At 48.3% G+C, this 15,735-nt stretch overlaps 46 non-coding genes across 46 annotated transcripts; all 46 read right to left on the bottom strand.

Moving 5' to 3' along the window:
* Positions 1 to 66: 66 nt before the first annotated feature.
* On the bottom strand, positions 67 to 207 carry LOC142205543 (U4 spliceosomal RNA). The gene has a single exon (XR_012716529.1). It is a non-coding gene; the product is annotated as a U4 spliceosomal RNA (small nuclear RNA).
* A 204-nt stretch (positions 208 to 411) lies between these two features.
* LOC142205541 (U4 spliceosomal RNA) lies at positions 412 to 552 on the bottom strand. Its single transcript, XR_012716527.1, has one exon. It is a non-coding gene; the product is annotated as a U4 spliceosomal RNA (small nuclear RNA).
* Positions 553 to 756: 204 nt separating this feature from the next.
* LOC142205914 (U4 spliceosomal RNA) lies at positions 757 to 897 on the bottom strand. The gene has a single exon (XR_012716867.1). It is a non-coding gene; the product is annotated as a U4 spliceosomal RNA (small nuclear RNA).
* Positions 898 to 1,101: 204 nt separating this feature from the next.
* On the bottom strand, positions 1,102 to 1,242 carry LOC142205540 (U4 spliceosomal RNA). The gene has a single exon (XR_012716526.1). It is a non-coding gene; the product is annotated as a U4 spliceosomal RNA (small nuclear RNA).
* A 204-nt stretch (positions 1,243 to 1,446) lies between these two features.
* Positions 1,447 to 1,587, bottom strand: LOC142205255 (U4 spliceosomal RNA). Its single transcript, XR_012716280.1, has one exon. It is a non-coding gene; the product is annotated as a U4 spliceosomal RNA (small nuclear RNA).
* Positions 1,588 to 1,792: 205 nt separating this feature from the next.
* On the bottom strand, positions 1,793 to 1,933 carry LOC142205539 (U4 spliceosomal RNA). Its single transcript, XR_012716525.1, has one exon. It is a non-coding gene; the product is annotated as a U4 spliceosomal RNA (small nuclear RNA).
* A 204-nt stretch (positions 1,934 to 2,137) lies between these two features.
* LOC142205538 (U4 spliceosomal RNA) lies at positions 2,138 to 2,278 on the bottom strand. Its single transcript, XR_012716524.1, has one exon. It is a non-coding gene; the product is annotated as a U4 spliceosomal RNA (small nuclear RNA).
* Positions 2,279 to 2,482: 204 nt separating this feature from the next.
* On the bottom strand, positions 2,483 to 2,623 carry LOC142205537 (U4 spliceosomal RNA). The gene has a single exon (XR_012716523.1). It is a non-coding gene; the product is annotated as a U4 spliceosomal RNA (small nuclear RNA).
* A 204-nt stretch (positions 2,624 to 2,827) lies between these two features.
* LOC142205217 (U4 spliceosomal RNA) lies at positions 2,828 to 2,968 on the bottom strand. The gene has a single exon (XR_012716244.1). It is a non-coding gene; the product is annotated as a U4 spliceosomal RNA (small nuclear RNA).
* A 204-nt stretch (positions 2,969 to 3,172) lies between these two features.
* Positions 3,173 to 3,313, bottom strand: LOC142205536 (U4 spliceosomal RNA). Its single transcript, XR_012716522.1, has one exon. It is a non-coding gene; the product is annotated as a U4 spliceosomal RNA (small nuclear RNA).
* A 204-nt stretch (positions 3,314 to 3,517) lies between these two features.
* Positions 3,518 to 3,658, bottom strand: LOC142205535 (U4 spliceosomal RNA). The gene has a single exon (XR_012716521.1). It is a non-coding gene; the product is annotated as a U4 spliceosomal RNA (small nuclear RNA).
* A 204-nt stretch (positions 3,659 to 3,862) lies between these two features.
* Positions 3,863 to 4,003, bottom strand: LOC142205534 (U4 spliceosomal RNA). Its single transcript, XR_012716520.1, has one exon. It is a non-coding gene; the product is annotated as a U4 spliceosomal RNA (small nuclear RNA).
* A 204-nt stretch (positions 4,004 to 4,207) lies between these two features.
* Positions 4,208 to 4,348, bottom strand: LOC142205923 (U4 spliceosomal RNA). The gene has a single exon (XR_012716876.1). It is a non-coding gene; the product is annotated as a U4 spliceosomal RNA (small nuclear RNA).
* A 198-nt stretch (positions 4,349 to 4,546) lies between these two features.
* LOC142205861 (U4 spliceosomal RNA) lies at positions 4,547 to 4,687 on the bottom strand. The gene has a single exon (XR_012716818.1). It is a non-coding gene; the product is annotated as a U4 spliceosomal RNA (small nuclear RNA).
* Positions 4,688 to 4,891: 204 nt separating this feature from the next.
* On the bottom strand, positions 4,892 to 5,032 carry LOC142205533 (U4 spliceosomal RNA). The gene has a single exon (XR_012716519.1). It is a non-coding gene; the product is annotated as a U4 spliceosomal RNA (small nuclear RNA).
* A 204-nt stretch (positions 5,033 to 5,236) lies between these two features.
* Positions 5,237 to 5,377, bottom strand: LOC142205237 (U4 spliceosomal RNA). Its single transcript, XR_012716263.1, has one exon. It is a non-coding gene; the product is annotated as a U4 spliceosomal RNA (small nuclear RNA).
* Positions 5,378 to 5,581: 204 nt separating this feature from the next.
* LOC142205532 (U4 spliceosomal RNA) lies at positions 5,582 to 5,722 on the bottom strand. Its single transcript, XR_012716518.1, has one exon. It is a non-coding gene; the product is annotated as a U4 spliceosomal RNA (small nuclear RNA).
* A 203-nt stretch (positions 5,723 to 5,925) lies between these two features.
* On the bottom strand, positions 5,926 to 6,066 carry LOC142205530 (U4 spliceosomal RNA). The gene has a single exon (XR_012716516.1). It is a non-coding gene; the product is annotated as a U4 spliceosomal RNA (small nuclear RNA).
* A 204-nt stretch (positions 6,067 to 6,270) lies between these two features.
* LOC142205770 (U4 spliceosomal RNA) lies at positions 6,271 to 6,411 on the bottom strand. The gene has a single exon (XR_012716732.1). It is a non-coding gene; the product is annotated as a U4 spliceosomal RNA (small nuclear RNA).
* A 204-nt stretch (positions 6,412 to 6,615) lies between these two features.
* On the bottom strand, positions 6,616 to 6,756 carry LOC142205528 (U4 spliceosomal RNA). The gene has a single exon (XR_012716515.1). It is a non-coding gene; the product is annotated as a U4 spliceosomal RNA (small nuclear RNA).
* A 204-nt stretch (positions 6,757 to 6,960) lies between these two features.
* Positions 6,961 to 7,101, bottom strand: LOC142205527 (U4 spliceosomal RNA). The gene has a single exon (XR_012716514.1). It is a non-coding gene; the product is annotated as a U4 spliceosomal RNA (small nuclear RNA).
* A 198-nt stretch (positions 7,102 to 7,299) lies between these two features.
* On the bottom strand, positions 7,300 to 7,440 carry LOC142205280 (U4 spliceosomal RNA). Its single transcript, XR_012716303.1, has one exon. It is a non-coding gene; the product is annotated as a U4 spliceosomal RNA (small nuclear RNA).
* A 204-nt stretch (positions 7,441 to 7,644) lies between these two features.
* On the bottom strand, positions 7,645 to 7,785 carry LOC142205526 (U4 spliceosomal RNA). The gene has a single exon (XR_012716513.1). It is a non-coding gene; the product is annotated as a U4 spliceosomal RNA (small nuclear RNA).
* Positions 7,786 to 7,989: 204 nt separating this feature from the next.
* Positions 7,990 to 8,130, bottom strand: LOC142205769 (U4 spliceosomal RNA). Its single transcript, XR_012716731.1, has one exon. It is a non-coding gene; the product is annotated as a U4 spliceosomal RNA (small nuclear RNA).
* A 204-nt stretch (positions 8,131 to 8,334) lies between these two features.
* On the bottom strand, positions 8,335 to 8,475 carry LOC142205525 (U4 spliceosomal RNA). The gene has a single exon (XR_012716512.1). It is a non-coding gene; the product is annotated as a U4 spliceosomal RNA (small nuclear RNA).
* Positions 8,476 to 8,679: 204 nt separating this feature from the next.
* LOC142205523 (U4 spliceosomal RNA) lies at positions 8,680 to 8,820 on the bottom strand. Its single transcript, XR_012716511.1, has one exon. It is a non-coding gene; the product is annotated as a U4 spliceosomal RNA (small nuclear RNA).
* A 204-nt stretch (positions 8,821 to 9,024) lies between these two features.
* Positions 9,025 to 9,165, bottom strand: LOC142205522 (U4 spliceosomal RNA). The gene has a single exon (XR_012716510.1). It is a non-coding gene; the product is annotated as a U4 spliceosomal RNA (small nuclear RNA).
* A 204-nt stretch (positions 9,166 to 9,369) lies between these two features.
* On the bottom strand, positions 9,370 to 9,510 carry LOC142205922 (U4 spliceosomal RNA). The gene has a single exon (XR_012716875.1). It is a non-coding gene; the product is annotated as a U4 spliceosomal RNA (small nuclear RNA).
* A 198-nt stretch (positions 9,511 to 9,708) lies between these two features.
* Positions 9,709 to 9,849, bottom strand: LOC142205860 (U4 spliceosomal RNA). Its single transcript, XR_012716817.1, has one exon. It is a non-coding gene; the product is annotated as a U4 spliceosomal RNA (small nuclear RNA).
* A 204-nt stretch (positions 9,850 to 10,053) lies between these two features.
* On the bottom strand, positions 10,054 to 10,194 carry LOC142205521 (U4 spliceosomal RNA). Its single transcript, XR_012716509.1, has one exon. It is a non-coding gene; the product is annotated as a U4 spliceosomal RNA (small nuclear RNA).
* Positions 10,195 to 10,398: 204 nt separating this feature from the next.
* LOC142205236 (U4 spliceosomal RNA) lies at positions 10,399 to 10,539 on the bottom strand. Its single transcript, XR_012716262.1, has one exon. It is a non-coding gene; the product is annotated as a U4 spliceosomal RNA (small nuclear RNA).
* Positions 10,540 to 10,743: 204 nt separating this feature from the next.
* Positions 10,744 to 10,884, bottom strand: LOC142205520 (U4 spliceosomal RNA). The gene has a single exon (XR_012716508.1). It is a non-coding gene; the product is annotated as a U4 spliceosomal RNA (small nuclear RNA).
* A 203-nt stretch (positions 10,885 to 11,087) lies between these two features.
* LOC142205519 (U4 spliceosomal RNA) lies at positions 11,088 to 11,228 on the bottom strand. The gene has a single exon (XR_012716507.1). It is a non-coding gene; the product is annotated as a U4 spliceosomal RNA (small nuclear RNA).
* A 204-nt stretch (positions 11,229 to 11,432) lies between these two features.
* Positions 11,433 to 11,573, bottom strand: LOC142205516 (U4 spliceosomal RNA). Its single transcript, XR_012716505.1, has one exon. It is a non-coding gene; the product is annotated as a U4 spliceosomal RNA (small nuclear RNA).
* Positions 11,574 to 11,777: 204 nt separating this feature from the next.
* On the bottom strand, positions 11,778 to 11,918 carry LOC142205768 (U4 spliceosomal RNA). The gene has a single exon (XR_012716730.1). It is a non-coding gene; the product is annotated as a U4 spliceosomal RNA (small nuclear RNA).
* A 204-nt stretch (positions 11,919 to 12,122) lies between these two features.
* LOC142205515 (U4 spliceosomal RNA) lies at positions 12,123 to 12,263 on the bottom strand. Its single transcript, XR_012716504.1, has one exon. It is a non-coding gene; the product is annotated as a U4 spliceosomal RNA (small nuclear RNA).
* Positions 12,264 to 12,461: 198 nt separating this feature from the next.
* On the bottom strand, positions 12,462 to 12,602 carry LOC142205278 (U4 spliceosomal RNA). Its single transcript, XR_012716302.1, has one exon. It is a non-coding gene; the product is annotated as a U4 spliceosomal RNA (small nuclear RNA).
* A 204-nt stretch (positions 12,603 to 12,806) lies between these two features.
* LOC142205514 (U4 spliceosomal RNA) lies at positions 12,807 to 12,947 on the bottom strand. Its single transcript, XR_012716503.1, has one exon. It is a non-coding gene; the product is annotated as a U4 spliceosomal RNA (small nuclear RNA).
* A 204-nt stretch (positions 12,948 to 13,151) lies between these two features.
* LOC142205513 (U4 spliceosomal RNA) lies at positions 13,152 to 13,292 on the bottom strand. Its single transcript, XR_012716502.1, has one exon. It is a non-coding gene; the product is annotated as a U4 spliceosomal RNA (small nuclear RNA).
* A 204-nt stretch (positions 13,293 to 13,496) lies between these two features.
* Positions 13,497 to 13,637, bottom strand: LOC142205170 (U4 spliceosomal RNA). The gene has a single exon (XR_012716200.1). It is a non-coding gene; the product is annotated as a U4 spliceosomal RNA (small nuclear RNA).
* A 204-nt stretch (positions 13,638 to 13,841) lies between these two features.
* On the bottom strand, positions 13,842 to 13,982 carry LOC142205512 (U4 spliceosomal RNA). Its single transcript, XR_012716501.1, has one exon. It is a non-coding gene; the product is annotated as a U4 spliceosomal RNA (small nuclear RNA).
* A 204-nt stretch (positions 13,983 to 14,186) lies between these two features.
* LOC142205511 (U4 spliceosomal RNA) lies at positions 14,187 to 14,327 on the bottom strand. The gene has a single exon (XR_012716500.1). It is a non-coding gene; the product is annotated as a U4 spliceosomal RNA (small nuclear RNA).
* Positions 14,328 to 14,525: 198 nt separating this feature from the next.
* On the bottom strand, positions 14,526 to 14,666 carry LOC142205277 (U4 spliceosomal RNA). The gene has a single exon (XR_012716301.1). It is a non-coding gene; the product is annotated as a U4 spliceosomal RNA (small nuclear RNA).
* Positions 14,667 to 14,870: 204 nt separating this feature from the next.
* LOC142205510 (U4 spliceosomal RNA) lies at positions 14,871 to 15,011 on the bottom strand. Its single transcript, XR_012716499.1, has one exon. It is a non-coding gene; the product is annotated as a U4 spliceosomal RNA (small nuclear RNA).
* A 204-nt stretch (positions 15,012 to 15,215) lies between these two features.
* Positions 15,216 to 15,356, bottom strand: LOC142205767 (U4 spliceosomal RNA). Its single transcript, XR_012716729.1, has one exon. It is a non-coding gene; the product is annotated as a U4 spliceosomal RNA (small nuclear RNA).
* Positions 15,357 to 15,560: 204 nt separating this feature from the next.
* Positions 15,561 to 15,701, bottom strand: LOC142205509 (U4 spliceosomal RNA). The gene has a single exon (XR_012716498.1). It is a non-coding gene; the product is annotated as a U4 spliceosomal RNA (small nuclear RNA).
* Positions 15,702 to 15,735: the final 34 nt, after the last annotated feature.

Raw genomic sequence — 15,735 nt, 5'->3', positions numbered from 1 at the left:
CACCCCCGTGGGCGAAGCGGCTCCGCTTTCCAAAGGTTTCTTCTAATGTTTGTACAAGAAATGAAGTCTCCTGAGAGACTAGCAAAAATTGCCAAAGCTGACTATATTTCAAGTCATCAAGGCGGGGTATTGGGTTTAGTTTTCAATTAGCAATAATCACGCCTCGGTTACACCTCATGGGCCATGATATTGCCACTGCGCAAAGCTAAAGGTTTCCAGGTGCCCATGAAATTGACCCTCGTTAGGAGGAGCCTAGTAAAGCCATGGCGAAAGAAAACGGACCCCTCCCTTCTGCAAGGCATTCTGGGAGTGGAATAATTCAGGGCGGGGCTTCCCTGCCTGTTTCACCCCCGTGGGCGAAGCGGCTCCGCTTTCCAAAGGTTTCTTCTAATGTTTGTACAAGAAATGAAGTCTCCTGAGAGACTAGCAAAAATTGCCAAAGCTGACTATATTTCAAGTCATCAAGGCGGGGTATTGGGTTTAGTTTTCAATTAGCAATAATCACGCCTCGGTTACACCTCATGGGCCATGATATTGCCACTGCGCAAAGCTAATGGTTTCCAGGTGCCCATGAAATTGACCCTCGTTAGGAGGAGCCTAGTAAAGCCATGGCGAAAGAAAACGGACCCCTCCCTTCTGCAAGGCATTCTGGGAGTGGAATAATTCAGGGCGGGGCTTCCCTGCCTTTTTCACCCCCGTGGGCGAAGCGGCTCCGCTTTCCAAAGGTTTCTTCTAATGTTTGTACAAGAAATGAAGTCTCCTGAGAGACTAGCAAAAATTGCCAAAGCTGACTATATTTCAAGTCATCATGGCGGGGTATTGGGTTTAGTTTTCAATTAGCAATAATCACGCCTCGGTTACACCTCATAGGCCATGATATTGCCACTGCGCAAAGCTAACGGTTTCCAGGTGCCCATGAAATTGACCCTCGTTAGGAGGAGCCTAGTAAAGCCATGGCGAAAGAAAACGGACCCCTCCCTTCTGCAAGGCATTCTGGGAGTGGAATAATTCAGGGCGGGGCTTCCCTGCCTGTTTCACCCCCGTGGGCGAAGCGGCTCCGCTTTCCAAAGGTTTCTTCTAATGTTTGTACAAGAAATGAAGTCTCCTGAGAGACTAGCAAAAATTGCCAAAGCTGACTATATTTCAAGTCATCAAGGCGGGGTATTGGGTTTAGTTTTCAATTAGCAATAATCACGCCTCGGTTACACCTCATGGGCCATGATATTGCCACTGCGCAAAGCTAAAGGTTTCCAGGTGCCCATGAAATTGACCCTCGTTAGGAGGAGCCTAGTAAAGCCATGGCGAAAGAAAACGGACCCCTCCCTTCTGCAACGCATTCTGGGAGTGGAATAATTCAGGGTGGGGCTTCCCTGCCTGTTTCACCCCCGTGGGCGAAGCGGCTCCGCTTTCCAAAGGTTTCTTCTAATGTTTGTACAAGAAATGAAGTCTCCTGAGAGACTAGCAAAAATTGCCAAAGCTGACTATATTTCAAGTCATCAAGGCGGGGTATTGGGTTTAGTTCTCAATTAGCAATAATCAAGCCTCGGTTACACCTCATGGGCCATGATATTGCCACTGCGCAAAGCTAAAGGTTTCCAGGTGCCCATGAAATTGACCCTCGTTAGGAGGAGCCTAGTAAAGCCATGGCGATAGAAAACGGACCCCCTCCCTTCTGCAAGGCATTCTGGGAGTGGAATAATTCAGGGCGGGGCTTCCCTGCCTGTTTCACCCCCGTGGGCGAAGCGGCTCCGCTTTCCAAAGGTTTCTTCTAACGTTTGTACTAGAAATGAAGTCTCCTGAGAGACTAGCAAAAATTGCCAAAGCTGACTATATTTCAAGTCATCAAGGCGGGGTATTGGGTTTAGTTTTCAATTAGCAATAATCACGCCTCGGTTACACCTCATGGGCCATGATATTGCCACTGCGCAAAGCTAACGGTTTCCAGGTGCCCATGAAATTGACCCTCGTTAGGAGGAGCCTAGTAAAGCCATGGCGAAAGAAAACGGACCCCTCCCATCTGCAAGGCATTCTGGGAGTGGAATAATTCAGGGCGGGGCTTCCCTGCCTGTTTCACCCCCGTGGGCGAAGCGGCTCCGCTTTCCAAACGTTTCTTCTAATGTTTGTACAAGAAATGAAGTCTCCTGAGAGACTAGCAAAAATTGCCAAAGCTGACTATATTTCAAGTCATCAAGGCGGGGTATTGGGTTTAGTTTTCAATTAGCAATAATCACGCCTCGGTTACACCTCATGGGCCATGATATTGCCACTGCGCAAAGCTAAAGGTTTCCAGGTGCCCATGTTATTGACCCTCGTTAGGAGGAGCCTAGTAAAGCCATGGCGAAAGAAAACGGACCCCTCCCTTCTGCAAGGCATTCTGGGAGTGGAATAATTCAGGGCGGGGCTTCCCTGCCTGTTTCACCCCCGTGGGCGAAGCGGCTCCGCTTTCCAAAGGTTTCTTCTAATGTTTGTACAAGAAATGAAGTCTCCTGAGAGACTAGCAAAAATTGCCAAAGCTGACTATATTTCAAGTCATCAAGGCGGGGTATTGGGTTTAGTTTTCAATTAGCAATAATCACGCCTCGGTTACACCTCATGGGCCATGATATTGCCACTGCGCAAAGCTAAAGGTTTCCAGGTGCCCATGAAATTGACCCTCGTTAGGAGGAGCCTAGTAAAGCCATGGCGAAAGAAAACGGACCCCTCCCTTCTGCAAGGCATTCTGGGAGTGGAATAATTCAGGGCGGGGCTTCCCTGCCTGTTTCACCCGCGTGGGAGAAGCGGCTCCGCTTTCCAAACGTTTCTTCTAATGTTTGTACAAGAAATGAAGTCTCCTGACAGACTAGCAAAAATTGCCAAAGCTGACTATATTTCAAGTCATCAAGGCGGGGTATTGGGTTTAGTTTTCAATTAGCAATAATCACGCCTCGGTTACACCTCATGGGCCATGATATTGCCAATGCGCAAAGCTAAAGGTTTCCAGGTGCCCATGTTATTGACCCTCGTTAGGAGGAGCCTAGTAAAGCCATGGCGAAAGAAAACGGACCCCTCCCTTCTGCAAGGCATTCTGGGAGTGGAATAATTCAGGGCGGGGCTTCCCTGCCTGTTTCACCCCCGTGGGCGAAGCGGCTCCGCTTTCCAAAGGTTTCTTCTAATGTTTGTACAAGAAATGAAGTCTCCTGAGAGACTAGCAAAAATTGCCAAAGCTGACTATATTTCAAGTCATCAAGGCGGGGTATTGGGTTTAGTTTTCAATTAGCAATAATCACGCCTCGGTTACACCTCATGGGCCATGATATTGCCACTGCGCAAAGCTAAAGGTTTCCAGGTGCCCATGAAATTGACCCTCGTTAGGAGGAGCCTAGTAAAGCCATGGCGAAAGAAAACGGACCCCTCCCTTCTGCAAGGCATTCTGGGAGTGGAATAATTCAGGGCGGGGCTTCCCTGCCTGTTTCACCCCCGTGGGCGAAGCGGCTCCGCTTTCCAAAGGTTTCTTCTAATGTTTGTACAAGAAATGAAGTCTCCTGAGAGACTAGCAAAAATTGCCAAAGCTGACTATATTTCAAGTCATCAAGGCGGGGTATTGGGTTTAGTTTTCAATTAGCAATAATCACGCCTCGGTTACACCTCATGGGCCATGATATTGCCACTGCGCAAAGCTAAAGGTTTCCAGGTGCCCATGAAATTGACCCTCGTTAGGAGGAGCCTAGTAAAGCCATGGCGAAAGAAAACGGACCCCTCCCTTCTGCAAGGCATTCTGGGAGTGGAATAATTCAGGGCGGGGCTTCCCTGCCTGTTTCACCTGCGTGGGAGAAGCGGCTCCGCTTTCCAAACGTTTCTTCTAATGTTTGTACAAGAAATGAAGTCTCCTGAGAGACTAGCAAAAATTGCCAAAGCTGACTATATTTCAAGTCATCAAGGCGGGGTATTGGGTTTAGTTTTCAATTAGCAATAATCACGCCTCGGTTACACCTCATGGGCCATGATATTGCCACTGCGCAAAGCTAAAGGTTTCCAGGTGCCCATGTTATTGACCCTCATTAGGAGGAGCCTAGTAAAGCCATGGCGAAAGAAAACGGACCCCTCCCTTCTGCAAGGCATTCTGGGAGTGGAATAATTCAGGGCGGGGCTTCCCTGCCTGTTTCACCCCCGTGGGCGAAGCGGCTCCGCTTTCCAAACGTTTCTTCTAATGTTTGTACAAGAAATGAAGTCTCCTGAGAGACTAGCAAAAATTGCCAAAGCTGACTATATTTCAAGTCATCAAGGCGGGGTATTGGGTTTAGTTTTCATTTAGCAATAATCATGCCTCGGTTACACCTCATGGGCCATGATATTGCCACTGCGCAAAGCTAAAGGTTTCCAGGTGCCCATGAAATTGACCTTCGTTAGGAGGAGCCTAGTAAAGCGAAAGAAAACAGACCCCTCCCTTCTGCAAGGCATTCTGGGAGTGGAATAATTCAGGGCGGGGCTTCCCTGCCTGTTTCACCCCCGCGGGTGAAGCGGCTCCGCTTTCCAAAGGTTTTTTCTAATGTTTGTACAAGAAATGAAGTCTCCTGAGAGACTAGCAAAAATTGCCAAAGCTGACTATATTTCAAGTCATCAAGGCGGGGTATTGGGTTTAGTTTTCAATTAGCAATAATCACGCCTCGGTTACTCCTCATGGGCCATGATATTGCCACTGCGCAAAGCTAACGGTTTCCAGGTGCCCATGAAATTGACCCTCGTTAGGAGGAGCCTAGTAAAGCCATGGCGAAAGAAAACGGACCCCTCCCTTCTGCAAGGCATTCTGGGAGTGGAATAATTCAGGGCGGGGCTTCCCTGCCTGTTTCACCCCCGTGGGCGAAGCGGCTCCGCTTTCCAAAGGTTTCTTCTAATGTTTGTACAAGAAATGAAGTCTCCTGAGAGACTAGCAAAAATTGCCAAAGCTGACTATATTTCAAGTCATCAAGGCGGGGTATTGGGTTTAGTTTTCAATTAGCAATAATCACGCCTCGGTTACACCTCATGGGCCATGATATTGCCACTGCGCAAAGCTAAAGGTTTCCAGGTGCCCATGAAATTGACCCTCGTTAGGAGGAGCCTAGTAAAGCCATGGCGAAAGAAAACGGACCCCTCCCTTCTGCAAGGCATTCTGAGAGTGGAATAATTCAGGGCGGGGCATCCCTGCCTGTTTCACCCCCGTGGGCGAAGCGGCTCCGCTTTCCAAAGGTTTATTCTAATGTTTGTACAAGAAATGAAGTCTCCTGAGAGACTAGCAAAAATTGCCAAAGCTAACTATATTTCAAGTCATCAAGGCGGGGTATTGGGTTTAGTTTTCAATTAGCAATAATCACGCATCGGTTACACCTCATGGGCCATGATATTGCCACTGCGCAAAGCTAAAGGTTTCCAGGTGCCCATGTTATTGACCCTCGTTAGGAGGAGCCTAGTAAAGCCATGGCGAAAGAAAACGGACCCCTCCCTTCTGCAAGGCATTCTGGGAGTGGAATAATTCAGGGCGGGGCTTCCCTGCCTGTTTCACCCCCGTGGGCGAAGCGGCTCCGCTTTCCAAAGGTTTCTTCTAATGTTTGTACAAGAAATCAAGTCTCCTGAGAGACTAGCAAAAATTGCCAAAGCTGACTATATTTCAAGTCATCAAGGCGGGGTATTGGGTTTAGTTTTCAATTAGCAATAATCACGCCTCGGTTACACCTCATGGGCCATGATATTGCCACTGCGCAAAGCTAAAGGTTTCCAGGTGCTTAGTTATTGACCATCGTTAGGAGGAGCCTAGTAAAGCCATGGCGAAAGAAAACGGACCCCTCCCTTCTGCAAGGCATTCTGGGAGTGGAATAATTCAGGGCGGGGCTTCCCTGCCTGTTTCACCCCCGTGGGCGAAGCGACTCCGCTTTCCAAACGTTTCTTCTAATGTTTGTACAAGAAATGAAGTCTCCTGAGAGACTAGCAAAAATTGCCAAAGCTGACTATATTTCAAGTCATCAAGGCGGGGTATTGGGTTTAGTTTTCAATTAGCAATAATCACGCCTCGGTTACACCTCATGGGCCATGATATTGCCACTGCGCAAAGCTAAAGGTTTCCAGGTGCCCATGTTATTGACCCTCGTTAGGAGGAGCCTAGTAAAGCCATGGCGAAAGAAAACGGACCCCTCCCTTCTGCAAGGCATTCTGGGAGTGGAATAATTCAGGGCGGGGCTTCCCTGCCTGTTTCACCCCCGTGTGCGAAGCGGCTCCGCTTTCCAAAGGTTTCTTCTAATGTTTGTACAAGAAATGAAGTCTCCTGAGAGACTAGCAAAAATTGCCAAAGCTGACTATATTTCAAGTCATCAAGGCGGGGTTTTGGGTTTAGTTTTCAATTAGCAATAATCACGCCTCGGTTACACCTCATGGGCCATGATATTGCCACTGCGCAAAGCTAAAGGTTTCCAGGTGCCCATGAAATTGACCCTCGTTAGGAGGAGCCTAGTAAAGCCATGGCGAAAGAAAACGGACCCCTCCCTTCTGCAAGGCATTCTGGGAGTGGAATAATTCAGGGCGGGGCTTCCCTGCCTGTTTCACCCCCGTGGGCGAAGCGGCTCCGCTTTCCAAAGGTTTCTTCTAATGTTTGTACAAGAAATGAAGTCTCCTGAGAGACTAGCAAAAATTGCCAAAGCTGACTATATTTCAAGTCATCAAGGCGGGGTATTGGGTTTAGTTTTCAATTAGCAATAATCACGCCTCGGTTACACCTCATGGGCCATGATATTGCCACTGCGCAAAGCTAAAGGTTTCCAGGTGCCCATGAAATTGACCCTCGTTAGGAGGAGCCTAGTAAAGCCATGGCGAAAGAAAACGGACCCCTCCCTTCTGCAAGGCATTCTGGGAGTGGAATAATTCAGGGCGGGGCTTCCCTGCCTGTTTCACCCCCGTGGGCGAAGCGGCTCCGCTTTCCAAACGTTTCTTCTAATGTTTGTACAAGAAATGAAGTCTCCTGAGAGACTAGCAAAAATTGCCAAAGCTGACTATATTTCAAGTCATCAAGGCGGGGTATTGGGTTTAGTTTTCAATTAGCAATAATCACGCCTCGGTTACACCTCATGGGCCATGATATTGCCACTGCGCAAAGCTAAAGGTTTCCAGGTGCCCATGAAATTGACCTTCGTTAGGAGGAGCCTAGTAAAGCGAAAGAAAACAGACCCCTCCCTTCTGCAAGGCATTCTGGGAGTGGAATAATTCAGGGCGGGGCTTCCCTGCCTGTTTCACCCCCGTGGGTGAAGCGGCTCCGCTTTCCAAAGGTTTCTTCTAATGTTTGTACAAGAAATGAAGTCTCCTGAGAGACTAGCAAAAATTGCCAAAGCTGACTATATTTCAAGTCATCAAGGCGGGGTATTGGGTTTAGTTTTCAATTAGCAATAATAACGCCTCGGTTACTCCTCATGGGCCATGATATTGCCACTGCGCAAAGCTAAAGGTTTCCAGGTGCCCATGAAATTGACCCTCGTTAGGAGGAGCCTAGTAAAGCCATGGCGAAAGAAAACGGACCCCTCCCTTCTGCAAGGCATTCTGGGAGTGGAATAATTCAGGGCGGGGCTTCCCTGCCTGTTTCACCCCCGTGGGCGAAGCGGCTCCGCTTTCCAAAGGTTTCTTCTAATGTTTGTACAAGAAATGAAGTCTCCTGAGAGACTAGCAAAAATTGCCAAAGCTGACTATATTTCAAGTCATCAAGGCGGGGTATTGGGTTTAGTTTTCAATTAGCAATAATCACGCCTCGGTTACACCTCATGGGCCATGATATTGCCACTGCGCAAAGCTAAAGGTTTCCAGGTGCCCATGAAATTGACCCTCGTTAGGAGGAGCCTAGTAAAGCCATGGCGAAAGAAAACGGACCCCTCCCTTCTGCAAGGCATTCTGGGAGTGGAATAATTCAGGGCGGGGCTTCCCTGCCTGTTTCACCCCCGTGGGCGAAGCGGCTCCGCTTTCCAAAGGTTTCTTCTAATGTTTGTACAAGAAATGAAGTCTCCTGAGAGACTAGCAAAAATTGCCAAAGCTGACTATATTTCAAGTCATCAAGGCGGGGTTTTGGGTTTAGTTTTCAATTAGCAATAATCACGCCTCGGTTACACCTCATGGGCCATGATATTGCCACTGCGCAAAGCTAAAGGTTTCCAGGTGCCCATGTTATTGACCCTCGTTAGGAGGAGCCTAGTAAAGCCATGGCGAAAGAAAACGGACCCCTCCCTTCTGCAAGGCATTCTGGGAGTGGAATAATTCAGGGCGGGGCTTCCCTGCCTGTTTCACCCCCGTGGGCGAAGCGGCTCCGCTTTCCAAAGGTTTCTTCTAATGTTTGTACAAGAAATGAAGTCTCCTGAGAGACTAGCAAAAATTGCCAAAGCTGACTATATTTCAAGTCATCAAGGCGGGGTATTGGGTTTAGTTTTCAATTAGCAATAATCACGCCTCGGTTACACCTCATGGGCCATGATATTGCCACTGCGCAAAGCTAAAGGTTTCCAGGTGCCCATGAAATTGACCCTCGTTAGGAGGAGCCTAGTAAAGCCATGGCGAAAGAAAACGGACCCCTCCCTTCTGCAAGGCATTCTGGGAGTGGAATAATTCAGGGCGGGGCTTCCCTGCCTGTTTCACCCCCGTGGGCGAAGCGGCTCCGCTTTCCAAAGGTTTCTTCTAATGTTTGTACAAGAAATGAAGTCTCCTGAGAGACTAGCAAAAATTGCCAAAGCTGACTATATTTCAAGTCATCAAGGCGGGGTATTGGGTTTAGTTTTCAATTAGCAATAATCACGCCTCGGTTACACCTCATGGGCCATGATATTGCCACTGCGCAAAGCTAAAGGTTTCCAGGTGCCCATGAAATTGACCCTCGTTAGGAGGAGCCTAGTAAAGCCATGGCGAAAGAAAACGGACCCCTCCCTTCTGCAAGGCATTCTGGGAGTGGAATAATTCAGGGCGGGGCTTCCCTGCCTGTTTCACCCGCGTGGGAGAAGCGGCTCCGCTTTCCAAACGTTTCTTCTAATGTTTGTACAAGAAATGAAGTCTCCTGAGAGACTAGCAAAAATTGCCAAAGCTGACTATATTTCAAGTCATCAAGGCGGGGTATTGGGTTTAGTTTTCAATTAGCAATAATCACGCCTCGGTTACACCTCATGGGCCATGATATTGCCACTGCGCAAAGCTAAAGGTTTCCAGGTGCCCATGTTATTGACCCTCATTAGGAGGAGCCTAGTAAAGCCATGGCGAAAGAAAACGGACCCCTCCCTTCTGCAAGGCATTCTGGGAGTGGAATAATTCAGGGCGGGGCTTCCCTGCCTGTTTCACCCCCGTGGGCGAAGTGGCTCCGCTTTCCAAACGTTTCTTCTAATGTTTGTACAAGAAATGAAGTCTCCTGAGAGACTAGCAAAAATTGCCAAAGCTGACTATATTTCAAGTCATCAAGGCGGGGTATTGGGTTTAGTTTTCATTTAGCAATAATCATGCCTCGGTTACACCTCATGGGCCATGATATTGCCACTGCGCAAAGCTAAAGGTTTCCAGGTGCCCATGAAATTGACCTTCGTTAGGAGGAGCCTAGTAAAGCGAAAGAAAACAGACCCCTCCCTTCTGCAAGGCATTCTGGGAGTGGAATAATTCAGGGCGGGGCTTCCCTGCCTGTTTCACCCCCGCGGGTGAAGCGGCTCCGCTTTCCAAAGGTTTTTTCTAATGTTTGTACAAGAAATGAAGTCTCCTGAGAGACTAGCAAAAATTGCCAAAGCTGACTATATTTCAAGTCATCAAGGCGGGGTATTGGGTTTAGTTTTCAATTAGCAATAATCACGCCTCGGTTACTCCTCATGGGCCATGATATTGCCACTGCGCAAAGCTAACGGTTTCCAGGTGCCCATGAAATTGACCCTCGTTAGGAGGAGCCTAGTAAAGCCATGGCGAAAGAAAACGGACCCCTCCCTTCTGCAAGGCATTCTGGGAGTGGAATAATTCAGGGCGGGGCTTCCCTGCCTGTTTCACCCCCGTGGGCGAAGCGGCTCCGCTTTCCAAAGGTTTCTTCTAATGTTTGTACAAGAAATGAAGTCTCCTGAGAGACTAGCAAAAATTGCCAAAGCTGACTATATTTCAAGTCATCAAGGCGGGGTATTGGGTTTAGTTTTCAATTAGCAATAATCACGCCTCGGTTACACCTCATGGGCCATGATATTGCCACTGCGCAAAGCTAAAGGTTTCCAGGTGCCCATGAAATTGACCCTCGTTAGGAGGAGCCTAGTAAAGCCATGGCGAAAGAAAACGGACCCCTCCCTTCTGCAAGGCATTCTGAGAGTGGAATAATTCAGGGCGGGGCATCCCTGCCTGTTTCACCCCCGTGGGCGAAGCGGCTCCGCTTTCCAAAGGTTTATTCTAATGTTTGTACAAGAAATGAAGTCTCCTGAGAGACTAGCAAAAATTGCCAAAGCTAACTATATTTCAAGTCATCAAGGCGGGGTATTGGGTTTAGTTTTCAATTAGCAATAATCACGCATCGGTTACACCTCATGGGCCATGATATTGCCACTGCGCAAAGCTAAAGGTTTCCAGGTGCCCATGTTATTGACCCTCGTTAGGAGGAGCCTAGTAAAGCCATGGCGAAAGAAAACGGACCCCTCCCTTCTGCAAGGCATTCTGGGAGTGGAATAATTCAGGGCGGGGCTTCCCTGCCTGTTTCACCCCCGTGGGCGAAGCGGCTCCGCTTTCCAAAGGTTTCTTCTAATGTTTGTACAAGAAATCAAGTCTCCTGAGAGACTAGCAAAAATTGCCAAAGCTGACTATATTTCAAGTCATCAAGGCGGGGTATTGGGTTTAGTTTTCAATTAGCAATAATCACGCCTCGGTTACACCTCATGGGCCATGATATTGCCACTGCGCAAAGCTAAAGGTTTCCAGGTGCTTAGTTATTGACCATCGTTAGGAGGAGCCTAGTAAAGCCATGGCGAAAGAAAACGGACCCCTCCCTTCTGCAAGGCATTCTGGGAGTGGAATAATTCAGGGCGGGGCTTCCCTGCCTGTTTCACCCCCGTGGGCGAAGCGACTCCGCTTTCCAAACGTTTCTTCTAATGTTTGTACAAGAAATGAAGTCTCCTGAGAGACTAGCAAAAATTGCCAAAGCTGACTATATTTCAAGTCATCAAGGCGGGGTATTGGGTTTAGTTTTCAATTAGCAATAATCACGCCTCGGTTACACCTCATGGGCCATGATATTGCCACTGCGCAAAGCTAAAGGTTTCCAGGTGCCCATGAAATTGACCCTCGTTAGGAGGAGCCTAGTAAAGCCATGGCGAAAGAAAACGGACCCCTCCCTTCTGCAAGGCATTCTGGGAGTGGAATAATTCAGAGCGGGGCTTCCCTGCCTGTTTCACCCCCGTGGGCGAAGCGGCTCCGCTTTCCAAAGGTTTCTTCTAATGTTTGTACAAGAAATGAAGTCTCCTGAGAGACTAGCAAAAATTGCCAAAGCTGACTATATTTCAAGTCATCAAGGCGGGGTATTGGGTTTAGTTTTCAATTAGCAATAATCACGCCTCGGTTACACCTCATGGGCCATGATATTGCCACTGCGCAAAGCTAAAGGTTTCCAGGTGCCCATGTTATTGACCCTTGTTAGGAGGAGCCTAGTAAAGCCATGGCGAAAGAAAACGGACCCCTCCCTTCTGCAAGGCATTCTGGGAGTGGAATAATTCAGGGCGGGGCTTCCCTGCCTGTTTCACCCCCGTGTGCGAAGCGGCTCCGCTTTCCAAAGGTTTCTTCTAATGTTTGTACAAGAAATGAAGTCTCCTGAGAGACTAGCAAAAATTGCCAAAGCTGACTATATTTCAAGTCATCAAGGCGGGGTTTTGGGTTTAGTTTTCAATTAGCAATAATCACGCCTCGGTTACACCTCATGGGCCATGATATTGCCACTGCGCAAAGCTAAAGGTTTCCAGGTGCCCATGAAATTGACCCTCGTTAGGAGGAGCCTAGTAAAGCCATGGCGAAAGAAAACGGACCCCTCCCTTCTGCAAGGCATTCTGGGAGTGGAATAATTCAGGGCGGGGCTTCCCTGCCTGTTTCACCCCCGTGGGCGAAGCGGCTCCGCTTTCCAAAGGTTTCTTCTAATGTTTGTACAAGAAATGAAGTCTCCTGAGAGACTAGCAAAAATTGCCAAAGCTGACTATATTTCAAGTCATCAAGGCGGGGTATTGGGTTTAGTTTTCAATTAGCAATAATCACGCCTCGGTTACACCTCATGGGCCATGATATTGCCACTGCGCAAAGCTAAAGGTTTCCAGGTGCCCATGAAATTGACCTTCGTTAGGAGGAGCCTAGTAAAGCGAAAGAAAACAGACCCCTCCCTTCTGCAAGGCATTCTGGGAGTGGAATAATTCAGGGCGGGGCTTCCCTGCCTGTTTCACCCCCGTGGGTGAAGCGGCTCCGCTTTCCAAAGGTTTCTTCTAATGTTTGTACAAGAAATGAAGTCTCCTGAGAGACTAGCAAAAATTGCCAAAGCTGACTATATTTCAAGTCATCAAGGCGGGGTATTGGGTTTAGTTTTCAATTAGCAATAATAACGCCTCGGTTACTCCTCATGGGCCATGATATTGCCACTGCGCAAAGCTAAAGGTTTCCAGGTGCCCATGAAATTGACCCTCGTTAGGAGGAGCCTAGTAAAGCCATGGCGAAAGAAAACGGACCCCTCCCTTCTGCAAGGCATTCTGGGAGTGGAATAATTCAGGGCGGGGCTTCCCTGCCTGTTTCACCCCCGTGGGCGAAGCGGCTCCGCTTTCCAAAGGTTTCTCCTAATGTTTGTACAAGAAATGAAGTCTCCTGAGAGACTAGCAAAAATTGCCAAAGCTGACTATATTTCAAGTCATCAAGGCGGGGTATTGGGTTTAGTTTTCAATTAGCAATAATCACGCCTCGGTTACACCTCATGGGCCATGATATTGCCACTGCGCAAAGCTAAAGGTTTCCAGGTGCCCATGAAATTGACCCTCGTTAGGAGGAGCCTAGTAAAGCCATGGCGAAAGAAAACGGACCCCTCCCTTCTGCAAGGCATTCTGGGAGTGGAATAATTCAGGGCGGGGCTTCCCTGCCTGTTTCACCCCCGTGGGCGAAGCGGCTCCGCTTTCCAAAGGTTTCTTCTAATGTTTGTACAAGAAATGAAGTCTCCTGAGAGACTAGCAAAAATTGCCAAAGCTGACTATATTTCAAGTCATCAAGGCGGGGTATTGGGTTTAGTTTTCAATTAGCAATAATCACGCCTCGGTTACACCTCATGGGCCATGATATTGCCACTGCGCAAAGCTAAAGGTTTCCAGGTGCCCATGAAATTGACCCTCGTTAGGAGGAGCCTAGTAAAGCCATGGCGAAAGAAAACGGACCCCTCTCTTCTGCAAGGCATTCTGGGAGTGGAATAATTCAGGGTGGGGCTTCCCTGCCTATTTCACCCCCGTGGGCGAAGCGGCTCCGCTTTCCAAAAGTTTCTTCTAATGTTTGTACAAGAAATGAAGTTTCCTGAGAGACTAGCAAAAATTGCCAAAGCTGACTATATTTCAAGTCATCAAGGCGGGGTATTGGGTTTAGTTTTCAATTAGCAATAATCACGCCTCGGTTACACCTCATGGGCCATGATATTGCCACTGCGCAAAGCTAAAGGTTTCCAGGTGCCCATGAAATTGACCCTCGTTAGGAGGAGCCTAGTAAAGCCATGGCGAAAGAAAACGGACCCCTCCCTTCTGCAAGGCATTCTGGGAGTGGAATAATTCAGGGCGGGGCTTCCCTGCCTGTTTCACCCCCGTGGGCGAAGCGGCTCCGCTTTCCAAAGGTTTCTTCTAATGTTTGTACAAGAAATGAAGTCTCCTGAGAGACTAGCAAAAATTGCCAAAGCTGACTATATTTCAAGTCATCAAGGCGGGGTATTGGGTTTAGTTTTCAATTAGCAATAATCACGCCTCGGTTACACCTCATGGGCCATGATATTGCCACTGCGCAAAGCTAATGGTTTCCAGGTGCCCATGAAATTGACCCTCGTTAGGAGGAGCCTAGTAAAGCCATGGCGAAAGAAAACGGACCCCTCCCTTCTGCAAGGCATTCTGGGAGTGGAATAATTCAGGGCGGGGCTTCCCTGCCTTTTTCACCCCCGTGGGCGAAGCGGCTCCGCTTTCCAAACGTTTCTTCTAATGTTTGTACAAGAAATGAAGTCTCCTGAGAGACTAGCAAAAATTGCCAAAGCTGACTATATTTCAAGTCATCAAGGCGGGGTATTGGGTTTAGTTTTCAATTAGCAATAATCACGCCTCGGTTACACCTCATGGGCCATGATATTGCCACTGCGCAAAGCTAAAGGTTTCCAGGTGCCCATGAAATTGACCTTCGTTAGGAGGAGCCTAGTAAAGCGAAAGAAAACAGACCCCTCCCTTCTGCAAGGCATTCTGGGAGTGGAATAATTCAGGGCGGGGCTTCCCTGCCTGTTTCACCCCCGTGGGTGAAGCGGCTCCGCTTTCCAAAGGTTTCTTCTAATGTTTGTACAAGAAATGAAGTCTCCTGAGAGACTAGCAAAAATTGCCAAAGCTGACTATATTTCAAGTCATCAAGGCGGGGTATTGGGTTTAGTTTTCAATTAGCAATAATAACGCCTCGGTTACTCCTCATGGGCCATGATATTGCCACTGCGCAAAGCTAAAGGTTTCCAGGTGCCCATGAAATTGACCCTCGTTAGGAGGAGCCTAGTAAAGCCATGGCGAAAGAAAACGGACCCCTCCCTTCTGCAAGGCATTCTGGGAGTGGAATAATTCAGGGCGGGGCTTCCCTGCCTGTTTCACCCCCGTGGGCGAAGCGGCTCCGCTTTCCAAAGGTTTCTTCTAATGTTTGTACAAGAAATGAAGTCTCCTGAGAGACTAGCAAAAATTGCCAAAGCTGACTATATTTCAAGTCATCAAGGCGGGGTATTGGGTTTAGTTTTCAATTAGCAATAATCACGCCTCGGTTACACCTCATGGGCCATGATATTGCCACTGCGCAAAGCTAAAGGTTTCCAGGTGCCCATGAAATTGACCCTCGTTAGGAGGAGCCTAGTAAAGCCATGGCGAAAGAAAACGGACCCCTCCCTTCTGCAAGGCATTCTGGGAGTGGAATAATTCAGGGCGGGGCTTCCCTGCCTGTTTCACCCCCGTGGGCGAAGCGGCTCCGCTTTCCAAAGGTTTCTTCTAATGTTTGTACAAGAAATGAAGTCTCCTGAGAGACTAGCAAAAATTGCCAAAGCTGACTATATTTCAAGTCATCAAGGCGGGGTTTTGGGTTTAGTTTTCAATTAGCAATAATCACGCCTCGGTTACACCTCATGGGCCATGATATTGCCACTGCGCAAAGCTAAAGGTTTCCAGGTGCCCATGTTATTGACCCTCGTTAGGAGGAGCCTAGTAAAGCCATGGCGAAAGAAAACGGACCCCTCCCTTCTGCAAGGCATTCTGGGAGTGGAATAATTCAGGGCGGGGCTTCCCTGCCTGTTTCACCCCCGTGGGCGAAGCGGCTCCGCTTTCCAAAGGTTTCTTCTAATGTTTGTACAAGAAATGAAGTCTCCTGAGAGACTAGCAAAAATTGCCAAAGCTGACTATATTTCAAGTCATCAAGGCGGGGTATTGGGTTTAGTTTTCAATTAGCAATAATCACGCCTCGGTTACACCTCATGGGCCATGATATTGCCACTGCGCAAAGCTAAAGGTTTCCAGGTGCCCATGAAATTGACCCTCG

Source organism: Leptodactylus fuscus, chromosome 5 (genome assembly GCF_031893055.1).
Source record: "Leptodactylus fuscus isolate aLepFus1 chromosome 5, aLepFus1.hap2, whole genome shotgun sequence".
Lineage (NCBI taxonomy): Eukaryota > Metazoa > Chordata > Amphibia > Anura > Leptodactylidae > Leptodactylus > Leptodactylus fuscus.
Note: the sequence above shows the minus strand (reverse complement) of the source record. Positions and strands in the feature narration are given on the sequence as shown.